Source organism: Emydura macquarii, unplaced genomic scaffold, assembly GCF_026122565.2.
Source record: "Emydura macquarii macquarii isolate MOO-44397 ecotype Brisbane River unplaced genomic scaffold, CSIRO-AGI_Emac_v2 contig_3128, whole genome shotgun sequence".
In the NCBI taxonomy this organism is placed as follows: Eukaryota; Metazoa; Chordata; order Testudines; family Chelidae; genus Emydura; species Emydura macquarii.
The window spans coordinates 4,025,291-4,038,555 of record NW_027133265.1 but is presented as its reverse complement, the minus strand read 5'-3'; positions in this window follow the sequence as shown (position 1 = coordinate 4,038,555).

The window sequence follows — 13,265 nt, the reverse complement described above, 5'->3', positions numbered from 1 at the left end:
GGCCAAACCCCAGTTGCCTCTCCAACTCCATCACCACTGACTTTGGTGCAATCTTTGTGCTTATGGCTGTCTCCTAAGTGATGATAGCAGTGGGAGCGATGGAATCCACTCTTGGACAACAGGATAAGGGCTAGCAAGGTTGGAGACAGCATCTCAGGGGCTATCTCCTACTCTAAGGAGGTGTTGCTCTGTTTCCTCCTGCTCCAAAGATATCCCCTCACCCCCATGTAACTAGGAATAGAAATGTGACTTACAACTACAGCTCCCAGTTTAAAAGGACCCAAGGGCTGTAACAGCTGCACTGGGTGTATTTGATTCTCTTCAGAGGCTCTGCCCATGAAAACAACAAAGACCTTCCCCCCAACCCCAACAGAAGAAAGAATTAAAAAAAAATATATGGAAGTCAGCTGGATGTCTTGAGACAGCAACAGAGAAACAGGAATGGGAATGAGGTCAAAGTTTTAAAATAATGGACCTAGGAAAGGGACACTGAGCAGAGAATCCCAAACAGCACACATTGCTCAGAAAAAAACCAATCAAGAGTGTAATCAGGCACTGTCTAAAAGAGCTCTGCCTGGATGTGTGATCTAAAAATTGCAAGGAAATAGGCCTGAAAGTCACATAAAACCTTCCCCACGTCCCCTCCAACTGTGTCTTTCTAGATTGAAAAATGGCAGTTTTGGCTGGGGTCAGGTGGAGCTGTGTGGACTGTGTGGATCTGGGAACAGGATGTGCATAAATAAAAAGGTGAGGGAGAAAAGGGGAGCAAAACATTAATAAAAGACCATAGAGAAGACAGAAAAGGAACTGCAAAGCTGGTGTGCTGGGGTCCTCCCCTCACACAAAAAGGGGGCAGGTCTCAGGAGACTCAGTGAACTGCACTAAAAGCACACGAATGTTCACTGCTCCATGAGGGAGTCATCAACCCATATCCCTGGCAGGCTGTGGAACCAAGGTCAAAGGCAGGCTGGCCCACAGGGAATCTTTGCCTCAGGAATTTGCAACTGGTCCCCCCACTTGGTATCAGAGTGGGACGTGAGGGCAAGAAAATGGGCGATATGGAGCACAAGCGTGTACAGCTGTTCCTGAGGCATGGTTTGTCAGCGGACCGACTATATGTCATTAAGCTGGTTCAGATGTTGTGTGCCTGAGGCAACAGGGATGCCTCATGTGGTAGGGGCCTGACATTGAGCTCTGGAGGACCAGGGGATACAGGCAGGTGGAGACCACCATCCTGAAGGACCTGCTTGAGAAAACCAAGAGAGACGGGGAACAGGGCAGTTTTCACCCCCTGGAGCACATAGTTGGGAACACAAGGATGGACAAACCTGTGCAGTGTGCTCCTCCCCTCTGAGGACTCTATGTGAATAGGAACAGGTATATGACTTACAACTACAGCTCCCAGGTTTAAGGGACCCAAGGACACCCTGGGACACACACATGCACCCCAAGGCCCAGGACCCTACAGTTCATATATACTTTAATTGCAATTTAATGAAAATAATGCAAACTGAAATAAGAAATAGGCCAATGTTCAGATTAACAGAGCTTTTCTACATGAAGGAAAACAGTATTTTACTTGCTAATAATGCATAAGAAAATAAATCTATTGTTGTGCTGATTTCCTTAATCCTCCAAGTCTGAGGATAACTTTATCATACCAGTAGGGACAATCCTATGTGTTAGATTCCATCTCTCTTTGTCTCTACTTCAGTTCTTTCCAAATAGGTGTAGTGTAACTGAGGCAATTACTGCAGCCCTTAATCAACCCTTACAAGGCAAAATTACCACTAAAATATGGGTTTTATCTCAGCAGGATATGAAGATGGAAAATGGGTGTTGGCCCTATATTATTCTTCAGTACAACTCCTACATATGGGAAGGAGATCCAGATGTAGATGATATAAATCAGACATGCAAATTGTCAGGAAAATTTACCAACACAGATACTGCTACTGTTTGATGTTGATAGGGAAAAAAGTTATGTTGTTTTACTCACCTGTTCAAAATAAGAAATCACCGTGAGTAAATGGGTGAGTACAAAAGCTGACATACATATATCGCAACGATTATGTATTTGAGTGCAGTTGTAGATGTGGATGGATCAATAGAGCAATCAGGAATTACACAGAAATATATAGTACAATTGCAGATGTAGCCACATGGATCAATCAGGCATTACTCAGGCTATGTCTACACTGACAGATTGATTTATTCAGTTCAATTGAGCAGCAGTGAAGATCCGCTCAATCGACCTGGAAGTCGATTGAATAAAACCACCTCCGTAAAAAGAGTAACGCTGCGTCGACGGGTACGCATTTCCTGTCAGCGCAGCATAGTGGAGACGGGGCGCAGAATGGACTTTAGGAAGCCGCCAAATTTGCTGGTAAGTGTAGACCAGGCCATAGAAACAAGGACCAACTTTAAAACATGATACACAGTTTCTGCTGAAGTGGTTGTGCATAAGAAGTTTGTCTGAAAACAAGATGAAAGAGGAACACACTATTGATATAGTAAAGCAGGTTTTTTTTTTAAACTTCCTTCCTTCACTTTAATCATTAGATCAGTTGTGAAGGTAGATATACTTTCACCTGGTACAGTAGTTATCTTATTAGCTTTTTCAGTTTTTATGGTTTAAAGAAAAGCATTTGTTCCAGTATTTCTATTGATTGACAAACTGTAGGAGCAAGGGGCACAGTACATGTGGGAAGCTAGAAATATGGCTCTTTTTTACATTTTGTGAAATAATGATGTTTATGTGGGTGTTCATTTCTGGGTGCAGTCTGCAGGGCAGGAGAGAACAAATGCTCAAGTTAACACTGCTTGAAATAAATGTCTTAGTTTTTGGTATTAACATGTCAATTTCCAATATTCAATATTAATTTTTAATTTTCTCTGTTTAGATTTCATATTCATGGAACACTTAAAATTAATTGCATTTAAAACAAAGGCTTATGGTTTTAAAGAGATGTGTTCACATGTATATGTAGTAACAGAAGGCTAGAACTTGATTCCCGAAAAATTATCCTCTCACTTATATAACATGAATTGTTTAAAAGAGTTATTTTGTTAAATGTATACCGAGTTACATGGTGGAGGATCATGTCATGCTGTCTCAGTTTGTTACACAACTGTACTGTAAAGGCTATTAAAGATATAACTGAATGGCAGGTATAAAGAACTTCACAGTTGTCCCTCTCCCTCTTCTACAGAGCATGGCAACTTGGAACGCCATGGCAACAGTGGCCTCAAATTCTCATGCTCCAAAAGCACAAGTTCCTTCTGTAAAGGAATGCTAAACTGTATTATGCTGTTCAGCCACCATGGCACTGTGTGTGTAAAATAAAGTAGAACCTCATAATCACCAACACCAGAGTTACAAACTGACCCGTCAACCACACACCTCATTTGGACCTGGCTGTATATAATCAGGCAGCAGAGACAAAAAGCAAATACTGGACAGTACAGTACTGTTAAACTATTTTAAAAAAAAACAAACAAAAAAACGGAAAGTGTCAAATCTTTTTTTTAAATGTAAGAAAACTGGTTCTATACTTGTTTCATTTAAATTAAGGTGGTTAAAAGAAACATTTTTCTTTTCATTTTCATTTCAGAGTTATGAACTACTTCCATTCCCAAGGTGTTCATAACTTACAGGTTCTATTGTACCTTATTAAATGAAGCTTAGCTGGCTGAGCATTAAAGGATCTTATGGTGAACACATCTGGTGTGTATAAACTCTGTACCCAGTCGTTATCTGGTGCAAAAGCATGACACTTTCCATGTGATCCTACATGAGTGAAATCTCTATCAGCTGTTAGTAGTATAGGATCTAGTGACAAAGAGTTAAACAATTCTGATTTTTTCCACTTAGGGTGGTGACTTCATTACAAGAAGGCTGCTCTTACAGGCGTCCGAACATTCTTGTTTTGTAGATACACACATTCCTTTGATCTGGTTTGGCTGATCCATATTATTCATGTAACTGGGAGGTCTGAGGCAGTAAGCTTTTGTTTTGGTTAACAAAATGGGGGAACAATGTAGTTACTTAGTTTCAAATGAACTTTTATGCAAAAGAGAGAAAAAAAAAAGTCACGCAAAAAGCCAGGCACCAGCTCCAACAACTATTTCCCCTTGCTCTTTGGCCCTACAGTATGAGGAGCAGGTTATTTGTTTATTAACACAATGAATAATTAAAAAGAGCCATGACAGATTTGTTTAGTACCATATTCTGAAAGTTCACATGGGGAGAAGCTTTCATTATGTATTCACTGCCAGTTCTGTTGCAAATTAAATCCTTTGATTAATTTGTGAGCCTCCTGCTGCTGGAAGTCATGGTGCTATAAAGTGATGTCATTAGTGACACTCGAGTGGCAAAGAAGCCTGTAATAACAAATAGTAAACCATTTTCTCCTTTGCTTGAACACTGATTTAACAATCAGGAAAATAACATTCTAATATTAAATCTGGGTATTTAATTATTTACTATCAGACAGTGACTTCAGAGAAAAATGGGGGCATCTTCCTTTAATTCTTGCATTTTCTTTTGCTAATTGGTGTTCACATTTGCACTTAAATACGGTACCTATTGGCATGCTACTTTGATTTTGGGTATTGATACTGAGCTATATTACACATGAATGCTCTCCTGACTAACCCAACTCAGCAAAGAGCCAAGTATGCTGAAATCTCTCCCTCCTTCTCTGCTCATACTATGGAATTACCTGTTCTCCATTGCTATAGCCTACAGAGAAACAATCATGCAGTCTCAGTTAGTTTCACTGTGCTGTGATTGTGCTACTGCTGAAAAGCACTGCTAGGTAGGTTTACACAATGTAATGCTAGTTGATCACATGGGTATGAAAGCTTCATGCAGACTTGCCTTAGAGGGGAGAAATATTCAGGCCCACCAATTAAAAAGGACACCCTCATTCGTGATGTCCAGACTACAGATTGGAAAACAGCTTTTACTCTCTAGACTTTGTTGGGTAAACACCATATAAACACTTGATAGGTTGCATGCTAATTATTCTGGAACATGTCTGTAGTTTCACAGACAAATAGCTGGAGCTGCTCGAAAACTGGAGAAAAATCTTGAATCATCAAAAAGCAAATTGTGCTAGAAAATTCTCACACACACACATCTACTTGAAGTGAAGCCTGTTTATGTTGGGAAAGTGTGCATTTCATCCCCTGCAGAGGATGAATGTAGACTGAGAAAACAAAACTGGGAGTTAGAAACTTCAGTTCTACACCCACTTCTATCAATGACTGACCTTAATACTTATATACAGGATGCCTGTCAGTTAGATAGTCTGCTCAGTCTTTGTCTCATAAGTCCAGAAACAAAACATGTAATGTTTAAATGTGACTTTCCCACCCCAACGCAAACCCTTAAAAATAAAGAAATTCTAACTTATGAACGCCTCTTAACTGTACTCTAATGGTTATACAGCACATTTAAACTAACAGTGATTGTGATAGAATCTGCATCTTCACAAGGAATTTCCTTTGGCCTTCAACAGGTTATGAAGTCTCCCTATGCATGACACATCAGTCTTCCTTGTAATATAACATAAAACCTAAATTACAACCATAGCAATATTCAGTGTTGATGCATGCACAGATGTAAGTGTACAGTGCTGAGTTTTCATGGAGGAAGTGTGAGGTTGTATTTAAGTTTTGATCATATTGGGTCACCTCTTTTTGACTCAAGCAGATAGCTAAAGTTGCTTCCACTAGGAGAAGAAATTGATGATAGATCCAGATATTTTCTTTGATGCAACGGTTACACCTTTAACGCAAGACTCAGTTTTTCAAAGAGAACGTTGTTTATTCTGGGCCTTCTACCTTTTTGCTTTAGGAGCTTCTTGCAGACAGAGACCTCTTCCATGCACAGCTAAGACCAGCCTCCTCTTGCAGTAGCAGCACACGCTCTGCACACTGTAGCCCATGCAGTAATTCGCTCAGTGTGCCCCCAGCCTAGGCGTAAAGGGGCATCTCCCATTTTTCTCATTATATATCACCATTAACAAAGTATATACACTTGTAGCGGATTGCCACGGGCCCCCTGCCCTTCTTGGTCCCCTGGTCTTTCCCCCTCTGGAACAAAGGACTCGCAGGCGTAATCCATTGCAGTCACCCGTGCTCGATTATTTACAGAGCATGTATACAATCCCGACTCTCACACCAGGCCCTTTGGCCCCGAGGCTTTGGGACTGCTCACCCTCTCAGGCCAGGAGGCAAACTGAGTAACAGGGCTCCTACCCTCCTCCCTGATTCTCTGTTGTTTTCCTCCCTCTGGTTTCTTCCTAGCTGACTTATATATCCTCATATATATATATCCTCCCCAGTTAGTGAGACAGCTGTTCGCTCTCTTGCTTCATTAGGCAAGGTTCTGGCTTGCTCTAATCAGAGCGTTCAGCTGGTGCTTACTCCTCTGCAATCTGTGGCCTGTCTGGCCCATTTTGCCCAAACCCAGCCAGCTGGTTGGGGTGGCAGAGGCACTGAGGGGCTTGTCACCCTCTACTCTGCCACAACAATAATAAACAAATATTCAAATTATTACTAAATACAAACAATATGAATCTATTTCTGAAACCTATTTTCCAGGGACCTCACACAATCTTGTCTCCACACAAAGATTATACATAAAGTCTTGCTTCTCTGAATACAGTGAGAATCAAACAGCAGGAGGCAGTTTCTTTGCTCGCTGTTCCAAACCTGCCTTCCCAGCCAGCACTTTGTGCCCAAAAAGATTTTTCTTTTCGTTTTCTCTCAGCACCACAGTATCAGTGCTTGTGTTGTTGTCATCTTGGCTTTCTAGGCCTGACTGCTTCAGTGTCTCTCTGCCCCTTCTCTCTTGGCACAAAAACAATTCCACCAGTCAAAGCTCTAGTCCCTTAGGACCTATGGTTCAGCTTCTACTTGAGCTTTCCTATGTTTTTTGTGTTTTGGGTTCTATTGATATTGTTTCAGCTTTCGGGTTATAATGGCTTCCTTACATCTGTTCTGAATGAAAGGCGGCAGTTACAGCAAATCATAACAATAAGATTTAATCCAACCCACAACAACATGGAAAGATTGAAAGATACATTGAAAGATAATATCCTTCTGAGGTAAAAGCAGCCTGGTCCACAACAGTTGCTTGAGTTAGAGCTAGAGGCCCCTTCCAAAATAAGTGGTTAGCATGAGGTCCTATGGAGAAGGTTATTTGCACTTACAGGTTCTAAAAACTTAAACAAAGACCCTGGTCATCCTTAAGAGCATTTGTTTCCCACTGAGTAAGTACATGGCAATTTGTGAAACCTGGTAACACAATTACTTTATCAGAAAAGAAACAAAATCTCTCTCCAACTAATTAAATTAAATAAAACCTCAGAGTGTACATGGAGTATGGCAAACAGCTACAGTTTGTTCTTCCTACTACAGTTCCCCAGTCTCTGCTGTTATTTGTTTGACTGACTTGTTGATGTTAGGAGTATGTATTGTGCCTTTAAGAGTGGAGCACATGCTAGTGAGAACTGTTGGGAGCAGTCCAGTGGCAGATTTACCAGATACACAGCTAGGAGCACATGACTCTGCTTTGTCTTATGGAACTCTGTTTTAGTTCTAACAAAGCCTAACTTCTAACAGTACAGACTGTGCTTCCTTCTTATGAATCCACAAGACAACACGTGGTACTAGAATGTAGTAGAAGTGAGGACAGAGAAAAGACGACTGTGTGAAGAGGAAAGGAGTCATCTTGGAGGTGGAGCAATTAACAGCCCACAGGAAGTTGAAGTTCTCAGGTAATGCAACAGACTCCTGAAAGCGATTCACACAGAGTGGTGATATGTGCGAATGGCCTTGTTAATGTAAGGGCTGCAAAACCTGAAGATGGCAAAGGACTGTAGAGCCATCGTTTCAATCCTACTTCAGTGCATAGGGGCTGCCCAGTCTCTCATCTCTTCAAGACTGCCTTGCTTGGGTTTAATGTCTGGGTAGGGGACGTAGTGCTTATCCCAGGTTTGAGAACCTTCCATATATAGGGATTTCCCTTACCTCATGCAGTGAAACGGGAGATAAGCAGCTATTTTCCACCTCTCCCAGTTCTGAAAATTCTGCTGGTGGCTGACCCGTTTTAGGGAGTCTTTCCTCAGTCTACAGACAAGACATACAAAGGATGTGTGGCGAAGGGATACAATTTACATGCAAAACATTGGAGTGACCTACATTTTGCCTTGTTAACTATATGATTTCATTAAAATTAACAACCCATCTCTCTCTCCCTTTTTGCTATCTTTCCAGGTGTATGGGGCTGTATAACCAGATTCTGGCCAACCAGGCTGGTTCCTGGGGTGGATTTAGAAACTATTATCTCTGTAGCTGCTGGAGCAAGACAGATAGACCTAGTAGTACAAAGTAGATTAACTTTGTTCACTCTTAACAGGATTTCCTCTTATCCATGCTTTAGGCTGAATTTATTTTGCCACACTGACCTGACTGGAAAGAAGATGGCATTTTTTCTTGCCTCCCTCTTTTCATGCTTTGATTTCCCAGTTCCCCATCTCCAGCAGAAGTTGCAATATGTTGTTTTATGTCCATCCAGGAGGTGGATAAAACGTCCTTTTAACTTCTTCAGAGAGAGAAGCTCTGAACAATCTATCTATCCTGGTTCATATACAGCATGCATCACCATGGCATCTGACTGCCTTTTCCTTGTAGAGCCCCATTACATAATTTGGTACAGTCTAGCATTTTATGCCTTGATGTAATTTAAACACAGATTTGGGAGAGAAATCTCAATTACATTTGGAAATATATTTTGCAGATTCATATCAGCCATGCAGTAATACAGTAGTTTAAAATCAAAATCAATTGAAAAATCAATTACACGGAATCTGAGGTACCACCGCCTTGTGCAAAGATTGGCAGTGTTCCCAGAAAATAGGAGAATGCCTCACAATTTTTTACAGTTTTTGTCTGCAATTTTCTACTGGCCTTGGTGAGGATTAGAAGCAATAATGGGCTCTCAGAATACCATAATGGGCTCTCAGACACTCTGATGAGTCTCTCTCTTCAGTAAATCAGAGTGGAACTGATTTGTCACACTTCTGTCATTTTCAAACACAGGGTTGTTTCTTTTGCTATCTCTCCATACCTCAGCTCTCCCATTCCTCCACTGCAGTCCCATTTTTTTTTACTGAGACTGATCAATACAGAAGTGCTTTTTTCTGTCATTCATGGATTCTTAGAAATTAGAGATGGAAAAGGAGAATGGTCATAGAACAATCATGAAGCTTTTGAGACAAATAAGCCAACTCATAGAGCACATCGTACATCAGCACCAGGTCACAGAGGAATTCAGGGCTTGCTAAATGGGCTGTTAAGCCACTATATGTCTATCTTTTCTTGTCATTTCTTAGTGCATCAGAAGACGTATTTTCAAGATGCTTATAAAGGGCCTCAAATGACACTCATTCAGTTCGTATAGTCTTAAAACCAATCAACATACATCCAGGATTTGTCCAATATAGAATTGGACCCTACTTATGCTGATGCTTCATTGAGCTCCCATTCATTTTTGTGTGACTGGCTGTAAATATTATGGAGTTTTTCCATAAAGGTTTTGAAATGGTTCAGAGTATCATTATCAATAGCATCTGCCACTACTAATTCAAGGCAATCGAGAATGTGTTTGCAACACTTATTATTTATACATATATAATGTACTATAAAATATATGAAGAATATGTTATGTCTAATTCATTTACTCAAATCTTTTTAGTTAATTCACAACATTAATGTGTACTAACCACACTTTCTGTACTTGCAGTCCAACCAGGGGTACTTCTTAAATTCCTCCCACTGTTTTTGGTTTCAAGTATCAGGCCAAAAGTTTAGGTCATAAGTCAATATCCTGGGTGTCTGAAATTCCTGGTCATTTCCAATGGCTTTGGTCGAGTTACAACTGTGTTCAGAATTTTCTGCAGCTGGGAACTGTTCAGCTTCAGAAACCAAACTCAAACTTGTTGAGGAAACGTTTAGTTTCTTCCTCCAAAACAAAAGAATGTTTGATTACTGACACTGCATTTTGGACAAAATAAGAGTAAATTACATAGAGTTTTTAAAAATAAATGATGCGTACTCTTAATGGTTGGCAAACATATTCAGTCAGTCCACACATGCAGTAGCTCTGAATGGTTTGTTGAAGATGCAGGTCATGTTTTCTATGACTGATCTGTTGCTGAGCCAGGCAGCATATAATGTGCAGGTCAGTTCTGGTGGTCATGCAAAATTGTGGGTTAAATGTTACAGGGTTTTCAAAAACTTAGTGCCACGCACTGAGTACAGGAAATTGGACATCAAGTGCCTTCAAGAACCTCCTGGATGCATTTTCAGTGACTCATGGCACAAAGTCTTTGAAAGAGAGCAGTAATACATGACATACTAAATCTGCAAGAAATATACACAGTGTTATGAGAGGCTTTAGAAGTATTTTAAAAAGAATGAAATTCCTCTTGTAACATTTGATGTTTCTGGAGGCATGACAGTAGACAAGTGTGTAGAAGTACAAGGGAAAAACTGCCATTTTTTTAAAAAAAAGCAAGAGGCATGGAAATCTAACACATGAAATGTTTAAAGAAACAGAAGAATATAGAATGAATCAAACACACACAAAAACACTGGTTGGGCAGTTTTAATTGATTTCATGAAAGGAAAAAAAATTAATTGACTTAGAAATTGTTTCTCTTGAAAATATAAAAGGTCTAGTACAAGAGTCGATGCCTCCAAAAAAATCAAATATTACAAGAGGAATGTTACTCACTTTTTAAAACTTTAAACTTTATCAGAATGGAAGAAGTACCAGTTAGAGAGCGGGAGTCATAGAGTTTAAACCAGAAAGGACCACCAGATCATCTAGTCTGACCTCCTGCATACCAGGGGCCACCAGCATGATCCAGCAAGGGTGTGGAGGCAAAGCAGCAATAGGGAAGGATGACTTTTGGGAGATGAGCACATTTGCATATCTGCTGGCCTTTTTAATTCTTAGTTGCAACCCTAATTAACAGGTGGTTGCCACTTTGTTTTACATATTCATGATTCCCCTGTCTGTGCTTTCCAATAAGATTTTCAGTTGAACAGTTGAAAATGAATGGATGTGTCCATGATTGAGAATGCTGTAAAAGACTAGTCTCCCACAGCTTTATTTTTGTTTTGTTTTGTTTTTCACCGTTGTATCCCTTCTACCTAACTCTTTATTATTTTCTTCATAACACCTTATGTTTCCATAATTTCTCTAACTGAATCTTTTCTTCCATTGGGTGGGGTGTGTATGTATATGCATATATATACATTTTAATCCAGCTATTAACTTCAGTTATTTGACATACACTTCTGTGTGTTTAGACATATATAGGTCACATTTTCCAAGCATTCTACACACTTTTAGTTCCAGGACTAACAGTTAAAGTCAAGGGAGTGGAGTGGCTACAGCCCTGAGAAATAATTTGAAAATAATCCCCTACCATACTCAGCATTTATTTATCCCACAATGTTATTCTGTTAGCTGTGCATGACTCCTATACTTCATGCTGTCTGTTTTATGGTTGAACCCCTTTTGCTTGAGCATCTAACCGTTTGATATCCATATGATCTGGAAAGTTATTCTCATTTATTTGTAGTTCTGAGATGCGCTGAAGGCATGTGCATCAGCTGGGGATTTTCCTCTGGAGCTAAATTTCTCAGATGTTTTGTGTTGGTATATGAGAGAGGCTGAGCAATAATTGCCCTAAGTCTATTTTCATAAAGATATTTTCACCCTGATACTGTATATAAAACAGCTTTATTTGAATGTCACAAATATTGAATTCCATTGTAGCAACATAGGAGTACTATCTATAGGAGGATAGAGGAGATCAGAGGCAATGCTTCAGATTTTCAGACAACATGCAAGACATGCTGAGGAGTGGAGCATCAGTTCCCACCCACACACCCCACAGCCCAGCCTGCAGTCTCTGCTTGTTCCAGTCAAAATCCCATCCCTATCGAGAGGATTGCAACTCAAAATCAGCCAGATCCTTTCTCCACTTCATTTTATTTTCATTCATTTGAATGAGGAAGATCTCTCTTCTCCCTCTTCCTTCTCCCCTGCAAAATAATGACTAATTTATAATTCCTTTTGATTTAGAACAATAAAAATACTAATCCAAATTTGGAGTACTTTAAAGTTACAATCCTAAATATGCACTTTAACCATCTGATCCCAGAAAATCAGAATCCAATGGTAACTCCTTCATACATCATTTTACACCTCAATCCCTCCGTGGACCCAAAATGGCCGGTAAGGCTTTTACTCTAGGGTCGTGGGGTTCCGAGAGCAGAGGAGTTGCCTCGATCGAGGGACGGGGATGACCGAACAGGAATGAAAACAAGGTTTCAACCAAAGAAAGATTGCTCATTTATTTATTCATTAGTAAAGAACAAAGTACATAGACATAACTAATACAAACACAAAATCAGAAAAAGATACAAAGGCCTAATACTCTACCATGCATGTATTCATTTCTTATAGTGCACAATTCTATTACTTATTTCCTTATGCTTACCGACAGATGGTCGCTTGTAAACCGTGTTTACAACAGATGGTCGTTTGTAAACTCCTTGCTACCTTATACAGACAGGTGGTCATTTGTACAATTTCACTACTTATTGCTTCATGTTTACAGACAGATGGTCGTTTGTAAACTGTGTTTACAGACAGATGGTTGCTTGCAAACTCTCTTATAGTATACGATTCTATTACTTATTACCTCATGCTTACAGACAGATGATCGCTTGTAAACTCTTAGTTATCTTAAAGCAAGTGTACTTTCATACTTTACCAAAAAGCGCTTCTTTCCCTAAGCCCCTTGGTCCAAGTCGACTCTGATAAGCGTTAGCCGTCCCTCAGATGCTGCTGGTTCATAGAAGGGCTCAGTCCAGCTACTGAGGATCCCAGCGGGCTGCAGTCCAAAGTGCGACTGACTTCAGGGGTTTAAATACCTTCAAACTGATCACCAAACTGATCAGCTTGATCAGTATGTAACCAACCAGTGAACAGTGTCACTTTTGCGGTCAGTGTGTAACCAACTAGTGAACAGTGTCACTTTTGCGGTCAGTGTGGTTATGTCATGTGACATGTTCACAGTGACCAGATTGGCACTTTCTGTTTTTACCCAACTGGCTGTGGTCAGCTCAGTTGCAGTCAGCTCATCCGTTCTTATTTTTGCCCTCTATTTGTG